Below are 17,043 nucleotides of genomic sequence, written 5' to 3' on the forward strand. Positions count from 1 at the left end.
AAAAAAAAAAAGATGGGTCAGACTATTCTATGATTTGAATGAGATGTACTATAGAAAAAATAAATCATTTAAATGATGTTGGTCTCTTGTTATTAGTGGGCCCGTGGGGGGTTAGTGGATATTGTTTGCTGCCCAGCTCCCTTCCTTTAGACCACAACACTCCCATTCAGTCCCCCAGGAAGTGCCCTCAGGAGAGAGCTACCCTTCCCAAAGCTATGCCCACATGCAGCCAGTGAGGGTATCAAAGCCTAGCCTCCTTGCCCCAGTTTGGGGTATCTGAAGCACCCTCCCAACTACAGAATTCCTCATGGAGCTGGGCAGTTCCTCCAACAACTGCATCATGGTTCAGCTTCCTGCTTCCCGCACTCTGCAGGTGGTGCTCCCAGGAGCACTCTTCAGTACATGGACACCACCTGTCCCACCTGTGATGGAAATATGTCATATATTTTAAAGGTTTTTCTATGATTGTACATCTTTTTAAGGTCATTTGAGAAGATTGTAGCACAAAGAATAATGTCTTCAAAGTGCCAGAAATTATTGGCCTGAATACATTTGGGGGGGGGGGGGAGCGGGGGGGAAGATGCTTTCTTAACTTCTCTTTACACCAAACCAGGATCAGTGAGAACTGCAGTGATGAGTACAAAATGCGATGCTCCCAGGCCTCAAGCGGAATGTCAAGGTTCCGGGCCTCAGGAACCATAATAGCCCCTCGGCACCTGTTCAAGCAGTTTGCCTGCTTCAGGGAGAGGCAGGAGCTCTCGGTAATGTCTGTCTCCTTTGTTCCAACAGGCTAAGCAGAGTATATGGTCAGCACATGGATAGGAAGAAGGTACAGAAGGGTTCAGAGCAATTTGGGGACCATACAATGGGGCCAGGTCTTGAGACATTAGGAAATGGCTGAGGAAGTACTCACTTGAATGTTAATGCCCAGAAGGTATCTTCCTGTAAAGACTCACCTGAGTTCAGTAGACCAAGTAAGTGATGGTGTGGAACACCTAGTGTTGAAATGGGGAGCCAATGCCCACTTCCTGTCCCAGGGATTTCCTGGAGTGGTAAACCAGAGCTGGTATGCCCTCTGCTCCTTCTATCCATCCCCTAGTAGCCACTTCTTGGAGCCATTTGGTTAATGTGTCCAAGGACCTATGGGAGTAACTACCGGATTCTTTGACCATGAGAAAGTGCTTTAGCTGTTGTGGCCATGTGGGGGATGTTGAGAAGGACTGCTGAGAGTGTTGTTGGTAGCCATCAACACAGCCACCAGACACAGCGCTGACCAGGGAAGATGTCTGCAGAGCCCAGGAGTTGGTTCCCTTCAAAACCAGCTTTTGATGAGGTGGGCTTGCCTGAGGGGACAATCATCAGAGTGAAGACAGCCTCAACTGAGAGAGTCTCCTTCCAGAGTCCGAACCCATCTGACAATCAACGTGTCTTTTTAGATTCCTGTTCATAGAAGCTGTTTTTTTCCCCATTCCTTCTGATGGATGAACTACTTCTGTAGCTCCATACCTCTTCCATTTCTGCACCTTTATTTGAGCACTAGCTCTGCTTACTAATGCTTACGCCCAAAGACACCACCAACATTCCCAGCTTTCTTGCCTGTCAGGAGGTCTTCATCTGTTGTTCTGGCTGTGGACAATTGCCAAATGCCCAGGAGCTTCGTGAACACTGCCAGCTCCACCTTCCTGCTGGGAGACCTTTCCAGCTCCTTGCTTAAACTTGTTTCAGGAAATCTTTTCAGAATATATAATGCACCGTGGTGAAGAACTGTATCAGAGGGGGGTGAAACCAATCCCACTTAATGCAAAGTAGAATTAGTCATAACCACTTTCTCACTTTCATGCAAATCATGTTATGACATTTTTGCCACCAGGTACAGTGACTATCTCCCAATCATTTCCTTCTCGCTTGCTTATCTCCTGCCTTGCTCAAGAGGCCAACCATACTAAGTCCAGGAGATTTGTTTTCTTCTCTCATGCCCTAGCACTTGGCCATGGCTCCTAAAAGCCAGGACTCAATTAGAAATTTTGAGAAGAATTGCACTCAGGTTTGAAAATGAGATCATGCTCTCTGGGCCACCTGGGTGGCTCAGTCAGTTAAGTGTCTGACTCTTGATCTCTACTCAGGTCATGATCTCATGATTCATGAGATGGAGCCCCACATTGGGCTCTGCACTGACAGCTGTGAGCCTGCTTTGAGATTCTCCCTCCCTCTCTCTTTGCCCCTCCCTCTCTCTCTCTCAAAATAAATTAACATTAAAAAAAAAAACAAAGAAAAGGAAAGAAAGAAAGAAAAAGAAAAGAAAGAAAAAGAGAAAGAAAGAAAATGAAGATCCTGAAAGATGCAATCTTTTGGGGAATCATTCTCAAGTTCTGCTAATAAATAAATAGACTTATTTTTAAGCCTCCAGTGGATGCAGATTTGTAATGGATCTTCAATTTGGACACAACAAAAAGTGCCTTTATAGGATGGTTTTTGTTTTTGTTTTTGTTTACAGAGGAAAACTTTGAGCTGGCTGAAGGGGTAGAAGGAAGGAGAAGGAGAATCTTAAACAGGCTCCGTGCTCAGCCTGTTGTGGGGCTCAATCCCATGACCTTGGGGCCATGACCTGAGCCAAAACCAAGTTGGATGCTCAACTGACTGAGCCACCCAGACACCCCATCAGGATGTGTTTTTAAAACACCTAGGTAATGTCTGCTTTTTGTAATGTGTCTCTAAAATAGAGCCAAGGCCTTTCCCCACAGAGCAGTGGCCAGCTGTCCTTCATGAAGGACTCTAGCCTGCCTGTCGTCATCTAAAAGATGGACAGGTTGCTCAAGTTTTATCAAAATTCAGTTTATAAATCACTATTCACAGTTAAAGATGTGAATGAGAATGACAGATTATTATTTTTTTATTTTTTTAATGTTTATTTTTGAGAGAGAGAGTGAGTGGGGGAGGAGCATAGAGAGAGGGAGACACAGAATCCGAAGCAGGCTCCAGGCTGTCAGCACAGAGCCTGACGTGGGGCTTGAACTCACAAACCACGAGATCATGACCTGAGCTGAAGTCGGATGCCCAACCCACTGAGCCACCCAGGTGCCCCTGACAGACTGTTATTTTAACGAATACTTTTGAAGATTATTTTTAAGAACAAGAACCAAACGAGCACAGTAGGCCCTCTTGAAAGTCAGATTAAAGGCATGTAAAAAGACGCAGGTCATCAAACCACTTTTCCTACTAGGGGCTCCATGTTCCCGTCATTCTTCTACCTTCTTCAGGCGGACAAGTCAGGGCAGAGTGTGAGACACTGCCTGCTTTCACTGTGGTGTTGACTCAGACCCTGGCAGCAGGGTGGGGAAAGCAGGCAGCTTGAAAGGTCCCAGGCCTCTGGCTTCCTCACCTTGGTTTCAAGGATGCAAACCCCTATTGAGGAGTCTTCAGAGACAGACAGTGCGTGTTAAGGGACAACACCCATCCCAGGGCTTCTAGAGACAGTTTCTCAAGAAAACATTTCTAAAACCTCTTGGTTAAGGATCACTATCCCAAGGGCAGCCATTACCTCCCTGTTGGGCCTGTGCCAGAAAACTTGTCTATACATTGATTGTACAGGTTAAAGACAGGCCTGGCCAAACTCTCCTGCTAAGGAGAGTTCCTCCCTCCCATCTCTTCCCCATCCTGAATCCCTTCTGAAAGATTTCTCAGAGCCGGGAGGGCAAAAACATAAGCAAGTTGCTGAGTTGGGGTTTGGCCAGGGATGTAGGTGCCTGCTAGAGCAGGCTGTGACCGCTCCCCGTCATCAGGACAAAGGACAGACACAGAAACTGATGGGAGAAAAAGTTTGGGGAGATATTGTTGGTTCACAACCCCTGGGGCTTCCCAGATGGAATCAGAAACTGGCTCTCATAGATGGAGGGCTGGGAGAGGCTGAAGAAAGAGGCAGCCCACTCCAGGATGGTAGGTGGCAGTTTTAATAAGCAAAGGGGACCTACATTTAAGGCTTGTCTTGGGTGGCGGCAAGATGAATGGATCACACAGCCACTCACCAAATCTTAGAAGGTTATATAAAGAGGGCTTAACTGGGTTTAGTCACGCACACTGTGCAGGTGTTCCCAACTAGATCGAGGCTGTGTCCTTGGAGCAGCCTCTGGGAGTGGAAAAGTAAGTGGAACCCCCATTCCAAGGACAGGGGAGGGAGTAAGGAGCCTCTGAATGCCAGGGTCCAACTCATGGCTCAACTGGTGGCCATGTCTTTTCGATGACCTTCCTCAGCTGACTACCATAACAGAATAAGCATAGGAATTAAAGATTGCAACACCCATATATCGCCAGCCATGCAGACCATAGAGGTGCTGGAGGGCAATGGCCCATCAACAACCAGCAGCTCTGTCTTCCTTCAGGGGGGCAGGTGATGAAAACCATCACCAGCTGTAGCGGTTGGTAAACAGGAGCACAATCCCCTTTGTGTTGTGTTTTCTTTAGGTTGTTGCAAGACTCAATGATACCAGTTGCTGCACTAGGAGTCCCTGATTGAATTAAAGTCCTGCTGAGTGTAAATTAATGAATTGACAAGACCAGCCATTAACACAATCTACTCATTTGATGCTCTTGCATGGGCTGCAATTTTAGAAATTTTGGTGACATCTCTTTGCATAGATGTACATAAATTCCAAATCCCATAAAATAATGCATAATCCTATAACCAAATTCCAAATTTTCTGTAGGATTTTGTCATGTTCAGTAAGGGGTGTTAGAACACACTCTGCGATTAACAGTCTGTTAACTTTCTTGGCATAGTTTTAAGTGCAGAGACACCCTTCAGTAGGGGAAAGTAGGGAGTGTACTTTACGCACCCTCGCCGGCCTTCCTCCTTCCTACGAGGTACTGTGCATATCTGCGTGCATGTGGCCCTCTCTCCACATGCACACAGACATTGTGGGTGGTTGGGGATGTGTGAAGGTCCTCCATGGCAGGAACACTTGCTTGGAAGAGGAGTGGGGAAAGGTCACTGCTGCTCATAAGCTCAGGAATCATAAGCCAGTGCCCACCCCACTCGGGAATACTCAAGCTTCACTTGTCAACGTGAGGGAAACCAGTGAAAATCTTTTTCCTTGGAAGTTAGAAATTCTCTAACAGTAACCTATAATCATGAAGTTGTTTGTTATACATGGACTTTCATCTTTGTAAATTCAGGGTCTGGTCCAGCAGCTGATATATAATGATAGGTTCTTGGTCTTTACTGAATGCATGAATGAAGAAAAAAGTGACCTATACACTCTTTCAAAGTATGTTCACCTTTTGGTTAGTTTTGAATAAACAAATATCTCCCCTTCAGCACAGATGATCTGGCCAAAACCTGGGTAGGTTTGAACAATTGGCCCCTTACCACCCTGTGTTCTTACTTCTGCTGGATTGAGTCAAGAGAGGACAGAGAAAAGAGTGAAAAGTTGCAAAGGTGAGGCATTTGCCTGGCTCTGGAAGCAAGTGGGTAGCAGTAGCAAATAAGCTGATCTAAGCAGAAAAAATACCCTGACTCCTAGGGAGGAAATGTGAGGAGGCACAGGACCTCAGTCACCCCGCTTCTGCTTCCTAAGAGACTGATGGCCTCATCTTTTCTAGCACTAGCCTACCAACCCAGCTGCCTTTCCGACTGACCCAGGCCCCTACATACTGTACTCTTTTTCTCTCCTGCCTGGAAAGGTCAGTAGTTTATTTGCTATGAGCCAAGAAAACACTATGGAAGTATGAGGGCTGCAGATCTTTGATAAGTCCCAAGCCAGTATGGTCCACGTTTCAAAACTGAAACAGCTGCTTCATTCCCCTCCCCCAGTCCTTTACCAGCTAGTTGTCCGCTTGCTGCCATTAACACACTTGTTCTAACCGGCAGCCACTGGGTTTTTCCATACCTAAGTGTGGGCAGCTGCTAACAAGAGAACACTTGCCTAGAGAAGAGCGCATGGGAGGGAATGAGCTTCTTATATATTCAAAACAGATGACTAAGAACTACATCCAAAAGTCCGTAATACCTCCCAGCTGGTTTCCATGTGAGCTTATCTGTAATAGCTTCCCAAGAGAAGTTCTAGCAGTAGAAAAGGTGTGTGACCATCCCAAGGTTCATGAAGAGACCAAATCACTTGCAGAGAGAGGATCTCACACACCCAATCCCAAAGAGGATCTCCACACCCAATCTTTGCATCCAGGGAGGGGGAAAAGCCTTACACTAGAGTGGCCAACACAAGGCATCAGGCTACTGCTCCAAGCCTGAGTTCTGAGAGGTTTGTCAAAAATTCACCCCACTTCCATCCTTAAGTTCAAAGGCAGTCCCGTTTAGATCCCCGGCTTAAAATTTCAACTGAATCCAGGGGTATCAGTCAAATGCCCAAGGCCTCCTGGGTCACATACAGCCTGTTTTCCTCCTATCCTCTGCACCCATGGGTGTGTTAATAGGCCAGAGATAGGAGTACCTGGGTGACTCAGTCAGTTAAGCATCGGACTCTTCATTTCAGCTCAGGCCATGATCTCATGGTTCGTGAGTTCGAGCCCCTGAGCTGATGGTGCAGAGCCTGCCTGGGACTCTCTCTCTCTCTCCCCATCCTTTGGACTCTTTCAAAATAAATAAGCAAAAAAATAGGCCAGAGATATACTTCTCTTAAGGGGAAACTCTTGTAGCCACTCGTTTGTAAATTGAATTAGTGACTAATCTGACTGGTTGAGTGCTTCTCCACTCCCCAGGGAACTCCCACACACCCAGAGCAAGTCTACAAAGCTGAAGAGCTGGCACTGGAGCCAAATGGCTGATGGTGATGAGTGTAGGGAATGTGCCTAGCCAAACTGAAGGCTCTTGTGGCCAGAGCACGACGCACAGGAGGGGAGAAATAGTTTCCCAAATAACGAATCTTTAACAACAATAATAGATAGCTAACACCTATAACATCAATTGCCAGGCACTGTTCCAAGCACTTAGCTTTATTTTACAAACCCAAACTCTGAGAAACAGCTTGAGCAAGGGGCTGAGAAAGGATTTAAACCTAAACAGTTATGAAAATTAATAAAAAGGCAACTCATTTAGAATGGAGTTGGGAGACCAGGAGAGGCAGTTCTCATGCCCTACCACTGCCGGGGATTGCAGCCCCAACAGGAAGAGAAGCTCCTTGCAAGGGGATACCACTTTACTATCCTTCAAAAACCTTTAAAGAAAGGTTTCCTCCTCCCCCTGGCAACAGCCCCGCCAATGAGAGACTGTCACAATTCAGCCAATGAAAAGCCACGATACTGTGAGCTCCCATTTTACTCCATTTGACTTTGTTTTATAACAGCGTCTCCCAGCTGCCCCCTTTCCTCTATAAAAGAGCTTTCTTCTGTGTTGTCTTCTGAACTTTTCTGTGGTTTTGCCCTTGCCTGTTTGTTCTGGGTTGCAATTCTCTGCTATTTCCAAATAAGTCCCCCCTTTTTAATGTTTATATATTTTGAGAGAGAGCACGAGCAGGGGAGGGGCAGAGAGAGAGAGAGAGAGAGAGAGAGAGAGAGAGAGAGAGGATCCCAAGCAAGCTCCATGCTAGCAGCACAGAGCCTGACATGGGGCTCAAACCCACTAACTTCAAGATCATGACCTGAGCTGAAATCCAGAGTCAGATGCTTAACCAACTGAGCCACCCAGGTGCCCCGGAATAAACCCGTTTTTGCTAATTAACTGGCAGTTTTATGTTTAAGGTTAATTCCGTCTAGTTCTAGGTTGTGTGCTTTTTAAAAATTTTTAATATTTATTTTTGAGAGAGAGAGAGAGACAGAGCATGAGTGGGGGAGGAGCAGAAAGAGAGAGAGACAGAATCTGAAGCAGGCTCCAAGGTCTATGCTGTTAGCCCAGAGCCCTATGTGGGGCCGGAACTCAGGGACTGAGAGATCATGACCTGAGTGGAAGTTGGATGGTCAACCAACCGAGCCACCCAGGCACCCCACTCCAAATTGTGCTCTTAAGGATTGTACTCCAAGCACCTCCAAGGCAGTCTTCAAATCTGGTAAGTGTACTGCTTATGTTTTATACAAAAAAAATCCAGGTCAAACAGGTTGTCTGTCATTTGGCAAAGAGTTGGTGGTAGTGGTGGGAGGTGGTCAGTTCTCTGGGTCTTGAAGGAGTCAAGTCGAGTCCAAAGATCTGTGCGGTTTGGACAGTTGCACAGGATAAAAAAAAAACAGGAAGTTAAACAGTGGAGTGCACAGGGGCAGGGAGGTGCTTATAAAGATATGCATACTTTCTAATATCAAATCGAAATGCTGGAATTCATGAGACAGTAGGTCTGGAGCTAAGACCAGAATTTCCAGTGTGGGCTCCAGTAAAAAGCCAGAGAGGGCCCTGGGCTGTTACATCATTTTGCTGGCTTCAGTTTCCACCCTTGTAGAAGGGCAGCCTCGACTCTGCCTCCTTGCCTCACATGCATTTCAGGTGAAAGTAGTTGGTGCTATAGTGCAATGTTGAATTCTGAGGAAAATCCCTAAGGAACTAGGGCCAAGCTAATATGGCCGGAAGTCAGTACAACGGGTGACAAGTGCATGTGCCTGGAGTGCGTTAGATGCTGGGATGTTATAGTTGGCATCCTCTGTGAGGGGAGAACAAAGACCACTAGAGTGCAGGTTTCTGGCCTTGAGGGGTTGACAGTCACAGGAAAGGAAAAATACTTTGAAGAGTTACGATTTGCCGTCACAAAATAGCAGGAATGGTCAAGCCTGAACTCAACAAAGAAACACCTATCAGCAAAGGGCCACCACCTGCACTAGGCAGGCCTTGGAACAGCGTGGATGAGCTTTGAGCCACGTCCCCGGGGCAGGACAGCACGGTGGAGAGAGAGCCACGTTGCTAGAAGGCAGGGGGCAGTCAGGGCCGCAGCCCCAGCAGACATGGTGGACATGGGGCGCTCCGTCAGAAAAGACCCTATGAGAGATCCACAAAAGATGGCAAGTTAGTACTTGGAGAAGTTAAAAGCATGCCAAGACATCATCTAAAAGACTAGATTGGGTGTGTCTGCACTCAGCCCCTGTGAGAGCTCAGAGCACAGACTGTGACCATCTCCTCCACCACCTGGCCACCCCTAATCAGAAGGTTCACTGAGGAAAAGACATCCAAGAAAACTCATTCAGATGAAGAGAACATGAGCCAGTGGCTACTGTTTGCATCTGCAGTTTCTTCACCACAGGAGGAAACCACCATTTGGGGTTCCTCTAGTGAGGCTGCCACAGAAGCCCAAGGCTCCCGGAATCTGGCTGATGCTTGGGGGGTTCTATGTTATGGAACCACCTTACTTCAGATAGCTTATTAACAAACTCCCTTGGATAGATTCTGGGACAGCCCCTCTTTAAAGTAGCTATTTCTCTGAAGGATGCTAGTCCTTTGATGATAGTCAAAGTATCATATATGAGGTCTTCAAAGAGCCCTTGCGCTCCTTTTAAACCATAACGTCTTGGTTTCATATATTTGCAACATACCTGTAAACATGTTGGGGAAGCTCGCTGAGAAGACATGACCACCAGTTGGCCCATGAGCTGGGCCTGGGCTCCTCGCCCCCTCCCCTGTCCCTGAAATGTAAGGGTTCCATTTGCCTTTTCTGCTCCCAGAGGCTGCTGCAGGGCATAGCCTTAAGATAATGATGTGCTGTCGAGAACACCTGCACGGTATACACGGCTGATCCTAGTTAAGGCCTTTCCATACACCGCAAGATTTGGCCCACGGGTGTGGGGATTCACTCATCTTGCCACCACCCAGGATGAGCCTTAAATTTAAGCTCCCTTTGCTTACCAAAACTGCCACCTACCAACCTGGAGTGAGCTGCTTCTTTCTCCCGCCTCTCCTTGCCCTCCGCATACGGGGGCCGATTTCAGATTTCACCCAGGAAGCTCCTGAGACTGTGAACCAACAACACAGCATATTCTTTTCTAATTCATAGGAGCTTAAATTTCTGCTTGCTGCATAGGCTAACTTTGTCCGTTGCAGTTATTTGTTAAGGACCTGATAGAATCTTCTACAGTCTTTTATTGTTTTAGAGTAAAACTTATCTTTAAAGTAAAAGTCAAGCATCCCGGAGATCATGGGTATGTTGTTATGGTTATTGCCATCCCTCTGGGTGGTCCTGGATTTAAAGGCATTTAGGGGAGCCTGGGTGGCTCAGCTGGTTAAGTGTCTAACTCAGGCCATGATCTCACGGTTTGTGAGTTCAAGCCCAGTGTTGGGCTCTGTGCTTTGGATTCTGTGTCTCCCTCTCTCTCTGCCCCTCCCCACCTCATGCTCTCTCTCTCAAAAATAAGTGAAACTTAAAGGCATTTAAAATCCATTTCAACACATTTTTTTCAGTAAGAGCCTCCACAGACCTACTCAGTGCTGGCTGAGGGCCAGATCCGCCTACCTGGTGACAGGAAGTGAGCACAGCATGAGGGCAAGCACCTCAAGCTTACTCTGGCCTCAGCTTGTAGCTTCCAGAGACCATCACCCTCCTGTAAGAGCGGAGAGGACCCCACTCAGCTTACCAGAAGTAGTGTCACCCAGGCTGTAATTGCTAGACTGTCAGCTCCATGAAGGCGGGAATCTTATTTTAATCCCCGGCGTGTCCCAAGCTCATGGTATGGTACTGACAGACACTGGGTGCTCCCTAAACTTAGTTGTTGTTCATGAGTGTGTCTATTCCTTCTCGGATTGCAAGACTGATTGCAACTTTGCACGGTTTTCTTGGTCAGTGAGGGGAGTTCTCTTCATCTCCCAGTTGGTAGACTCCAGAAGCTTACCTCCTATTCAGTTGGGAGAAAAGGGGTGCTGGCAAAGACCTTGTTAACAGTGAAGTATACATCATGCTATCCTTAGGAAGTTGGACCCATAGCTACAGGCCCTTGTCCCTACAAAGGGACACAGAAAAGAGCGAAGGACATGAAAATGCCCCATCCACAGCCAAGCCCTGTCTGCTAGGCTGAACAGACCAGGGTAACAGTGCTGTAGGCCAAAGACCTAAAGATGCAAAAGCCAGGGGCCCACCAACCCAGGGCACCTCTCCTTCTCACTCCTCGTGAATGTTATTTCACAGCTTAACACTTGCTATCCCAGGCATTTCTTCCCTCGATTCCCATTTTCTCCCTCATTTTTCTGGCTCTGAATTTCCAGGCACTGCACTGGCCATGCTGGTACACAGGAGCCTTGTGCTCAAATGCGCTCCTCAGAGCAACAGCAGTGTGGAAGGCTGTTAGGAGTGCAGATCTCAGGCTTCACTCCAGATTGTGCAGAATCAGCATGTGCATTTTATTTTTTTTTTTAATTTTCTAAATGTTTTTTATTTATTTTTGAAGGAGAGAGAGACAGAGCAGGGGAGGAACATAGAGGGAGGCACAGAATCTGAAGCAGGCTCCAGGCTCCGAGCTGTCAGCACAGAGCCTGATGTGGGGCTCGAACTCAGGAACTGTGAGATCATGACCTGAGCCAAAGACGCCCAACCAACTGAGCCACCCAGGCACCTCAGCATGTGCATTTTAAACAGGATGAATCTATCTCTCTCTCTCTTTTAAAAAATTAATTTATTTTTAAATTTACATCCAAGTTAGCATATAGTGCAACAATGACTTCAGGAGTAAATTTGTTAATGCCTCTTACCCATTTAGTCCATCCCCCCTCCCACAACTCCTCCAGTAACCCTCTGTTTGTTCTCTATATTTACGAGTCTCTTACGTTTTGTCCTCCCCCCCCCTTTTTATATTTTTGCTTTCCTTCCCTTACGTTCATGTTTTGTCTCTTAAAGTCCTCATATGAGTGAAGTCATATGATTTTTGTCTTTCTCTGACTAATTTCACTTAGCATGATACCCTCTAGTTCCATCCACATAGTGGCAAATGGCAAGATTTCAATCCTTTTGATTGCGGAGTAATACTCTGTTGTATAAATATATACCGCATCTCTTTATCCATTCATCCATCGATGGACATTTGGGCTCTTTCTTATACTTTGGCTATTGTTGATAGCACTGCTATAAACATTAGGGTGCATGTGCCCCTTTGAAATAGCACACCTGTATCCCTTGGATGAATACCTAGTAGTACAATTGCTGGCTCAGAGTGTAGTTCTATTTTTAATTTTTTGAGGAACCTCCATACTGTTTCCCAGAGTGGCTGCACCAGCTTGCATTCCCACCAGCAGCGCAAAAGAGATGCTCTTTTTCCGCATCCTTGCCAACATCTGTTGTTGCCTGAGTTGTTCATGCTAGCCATTCTGACAGGTGTGAGATGGTAGCTCACTGTGGTTTTGATTTGTATTTCCCTGATGAGTGATGCTGAGCATTTTTTCATGTGTCGGTTGGCCATCTGGATGTCTTCTTTGGAGAAGTGTCTATTCATGTCTTTTGCCCATTTCTTCACTGGGTTGTTTTTTGGGTGTTGAGTTTGATAAGTTCTTTATAGATTTTGGATACTAACCCGTTATCTGATACGTTGTTTGAGAATATCTTCTCCCATTCTGTTGGCTTTTAGTTTTGCTGATCGTTTCCTTTGCTGTGCAGAAGACTTTTTATTTTGATGAGGTCCCAATAGTTCATTTTTGCTTTGTTTCCCTTGCCTCCAGAGACATATTGAGTAAGAAGTTGCTGTGGCCGAGATCAAAGAGGTTTTTGCCTGCTTTCTCCTCAAGGATTTTGATGGCTTCCTGTCTTACATTGAGGTCTTTCATCCATTTTGAGTTTATTTTTGTGTATGGTGTAAGAAAGTGGTCCAGGTTCATTCTTTGGCATGTCGCTGTCCAGTTTTCCCAGCACCACTTGCGAAGAGACTGTCTTTATTCCATTGGATATTCTTTCCTGCTTTGTCAGAGATTAGTTGGCCATATGTTTGTGTGTCCATTTCTGCGTTCTCTATTCTGTTCCATTGAACTGAGTGTCTGTTCTTGTGCCAGTACCATACTGTCTTGATGATTACAGCTTTGTAGTATACTGAAGTCCAGGATGGTGATGCCTCCTGCTTTGGTTTTCTTTTTCAAGATTGCTTTGGCTATTTGGGGTCTTTTCTGGTCCCATACAGCTTTTAGGATTATTTGTTCTAGCTTTGTGAAGAATGCTGGTGTTACTTTGATAGGGATTGCATCAAATATGTAGGTTGCTTTGGGCAGTATCAACATTTTAACAATATTTCTTCTTCCTATCCAGGAGCACGGAATCTTTTTCCATTTTTTTTTTTTTTTGTGTCTTCTTCATTTTCTTTCATAAGCTTTCTATAGTTTTCAGTGTATAGATTTTTTACCTCTTTGGTTAGATTTATTACTAGGTATTTTATGGTTGTTGGTGCAATTGTAAATGGGGTTGATTACTTGATTTCTCTTTCTGTTGCTTCATTATTGGTGTATAAGAATGCAACCGATTTCTGTGTGTTGATTTTATATCCTGCAACTTTGCTGAATTCATTGATCAGTTCTAGCAGTTTTTCGTGGAATCTTTTGGGTTTTCTGTATAGAGAATCATGTCATCTGTGAAGAGTGAAACTTTGACTTCCTCCTGGTCAATTTGGATGCCTTTTATTCCTTTGTGTGGTCTGATTGCAGAGGCTAAGGCTTCCAATACTATCTTGAATAACAGTGGTGAGAGTGGACATCCGTCTTGTTCCTGACCTTAGGGGAAGGCTCTCAGTTTTTCCCCGTTGAGGATATTAGCGGTCGGTCTTTCATGTATGGCTTTTATGATCTTGAGGTATGATCCTTCTATCCCTACTTGAGCGTTTTTAACAAGAAAGGATGTTGTATTTTGTCAAGTGCTATCTCTGCATCTATTGAGAGGATCATGTGGCTCTTGTCCTTTCTTTTATTGATGTGATATCACATTGGTTGTTTTGCAGATATTGAACCATCCCAGGTATAAATCCCCCTTGGTCATGGTGAATAATTCTTTTAATGTATTGTTGGATCTGGTTGACTAGTATCTTGTTGAGGATTTTTGCATCCATGTTAATCACGGAAATTGGTCTGTAGTTCTCCTTCTTAGTGGCATCTTTGGTTTTGGAATTAAGGTAATGCTGGCTTCATAAAATGAATTTGGAAGTTTTCCTTCCATTTCTATTTTTTGGAACAGCTTCAAAAGAATAGGTGTTAAATCTTGTTTAAATGTTTGGTAGAATTCCCCTGGAAAGCCATCTGGCCCTGGACTCTTGTTTTTTGGGAGATTTTTGATTACTAATTCAGTTTCTTTACTGGTTATGGGTCTGTTTAAATTTTCTATTTCTTCCTGTTTCAGTTTTGGTAGTTCATATGTTTCTAGAAATTTGTCTGTTTCTTCCAGATTGCCCATTTTGGCATATAATTGCTCATAATACTCTCTTATTGTTTGTATTTCTGCTGTGTTGGTTGTTATCTCTCTTCTTTCATTCTTGATTTTATTTATTTGGATCCTTATTGTTTTTGATCAGACTGGCTAGGGATTTGTCAATTTTGTTAATTCTTTCAAAGAACCAGCTTCTTGTTTCATTGATCTGTTCAACTGGTTTTGTTTGTTTGTTTGTTTGTTTTGTTTGTTTTTTGGTTTTGATAGCACTAATTTCTGCTTGAATTTTTGTTTGCTGTCCTTTGCTTGTTTTGGGTTTTATTTGCTGTTCTTTTTCCGGCTCTTTAAAGTGTAAGGTTAGGTTGTGTATCTGAGACCTGTCTTCCTTCTTTAGGAAGGCCTGGATCGCTATATACTTTCCTCTTAGGATCACCTTTCCTGCATCCCAGAGGTTTTGGGTTGTGGTGTTACCATTTTCATTGATTTCCATGAACTTTGTAATTTCCTCTTTAACTTCTTGGTTACCCCATTCATTCTTTAGTCGGATGTTCTTTAGTCTCCAAGTATTTGTTACCTTTCCAAATTTTTTCTTGTGGTTGATTTCAAGTTTCATAGGATTGTGGTCTGATAATATGCACGGTATGATCTTGATCTTTTTATACTTGTTGAGGGCTGATTTGTGTCCCAGTATGTGATCTATACTGGAGAATGTTGAATGTGCCCTGGAGAAAAATGTGTATTCTGCTGCTTTAAGATGAAATGTTGTGACTATGTCTGTTAAGTCCATCCGGTCCAGTGTGTCATTCAAAGCCATTGTTTCCATGTTGATTTTCTCTTTAGATGATCTGTTCATTGCTGTTAAGTGGGGTGTTTAAGTCCCCTACTGTTATGGTATTATTATTAATGAGATTCTTTATGTTTATGAATAATTGATATATTTGGTTGTTTCATGTTTGGAGCATAAATGTTTACAATTATTACAGCTTCTTGGTGGCCACGTTTGGAGCATAAATGTTTACAACTGTTACATCTTCTTGGTGGCCAAGTGTGGAGCATAAATCTTTACAATTGTTAGATCTTCTTGATGGATAGACCCCTTAATTATGATATAATGCCCTTCTTCATCTCTTGTTACAGTCTTTATTTTAAAGTCTAGATTGTCTGATATAAGTATGCCTACCCTGGCTTTCTTTTGGTGACCATTAGAACGATAGATGGTTCTCCATCCCCTTACTTTCAATCTGAAGGTGTCTAAAGTGGGTCTCTTGTAAACAGCATATATATGGATCTTGTTTTCTTATTCTGTTAGCCTATGTCTTTTGATTGGAGAATTTAGTCCATTGACATTTAGAGTGAGGACTGAAAGATATGAATTTATTGCCATTATGTTGCCTGTGGAGTTGGAGTTTCTGGTGGTGGTCTCTGGTCCTTTCTAGTATTTGTTGCTTTTGGTTTCTTTTTTTTTCCCCCATCTTTTCTCCCCTCAGAGAGTCCCCCTTAAAACTTCTTGCAGGGCTGGTTTAGTGGTCACAAAGTCCTTTAGTTTTTGTTTGTCTGGGAAACTGTTTAGCTCTCCTATTTTGAATGACAGCCTTGCTGTATAAAGAATTCTTGACTGCATATTTTTCTGATTCAGCACATTGAATATATCCTGCCACTTCTTTCTGGCCTGCCAAGTTTCTGTGGATAGGTCTGCTGCAAATCTGATCTGTCTTCCCTTGTAGGTTAAGGACTTTTTTCCTTTGCTGCTTTCATGATTCTTTCTTTGCCTGAGTATTTTGTGAATTTGACTATGATATGCCTTGTTGATGGTCCATTTTTGTTGAATAATGGGGGTCCTCTGTGCTTCCTGGATTTTGATGTCTGTGTCTTTCCCCAGGTTAGGAAAGTTTTCTGCTATGATTTGCTCACATAAACCTTCTACCCCTTTTTCTCTGTCTTCATTTCTGTGACCCCTATGATTCCTTTTAATGAGTCACTGAGTTCTCTAATTCTTAAATTGTGCTCTTTTGCCTTAGTCTCCCTCTTTTTTTCTGCTTCATTGTTCTCCATAAGTTTGTCCTCCATGTCACCAATTCTCTGCTCTGCTTCATTCATCCTTGCCACCATGGCATCCATTCGAGATTGCAGCTCAGTTACAGGATTTTTAATTTCATCCTGACTAGATTTTACTTCTTTTATCTCTACAGAAAAGGATTCTAATCTATTTTCAACCCCAGCTAGTATTCTTATTATTGTGTGTCTAAATTCTGGTTCAGACATCTTGCTTGTATCTGTGTTAAGTCCCTGGCTGTCATTTCTTCCTGTTCCTTTTTTTTTGGGGGGGGGGGGGGTTAATTCCTTTGTTTTGTCATTATGAAGGAATAAAAGGAATTAATAAGGTAAAAAAAATTAAAAATTTTAAAACAACAGACAAAAAAGCAAAGGATGCTAGAGTCTAGGTGTGTTTTGGTCTGGTTGTTGAAAGGAGCTTGGTAGATGAGAGAAAAAAAGTAAAGATAAGCAAAAAAAAAAAGTGAAAACATTTGAAAATTTGAAAAAATTAATACAATAAAATGCAATGATGGAAGTAAAATAGAATTTTAAAAATTTACCAAAAAGTAAAAAAATACAGTAGAAAAAATTAAAAATATTTTTAATAAAAATGGAAAATAAAAATATTTTCTTTCTGTATTCATTGAATAGATATATCAGCGAACAGACTGAAATACGATTGAAATTACATCAGTTTCCCCTAGAAGTCAAACTATGAAGCACTTAATAGTCCATAAACTAAGCAGACAGAGAGACTTGTCAAGAGTGCTGT

Source organism: Felis catus, chromosome C2 (assembly GCF_018350175.1).
Source record: "Felis catus isolate Fca126 chromosome C2, F.catus_Fca126_mat1.0, whole genome shotgun sequence".
NCBI classification, from domain to species: domain Eukaryota; kingdom Metazoa; phylum Chordata; class Mammalia; order Carnivora; family Felidae; genus Felis; species Felis catus.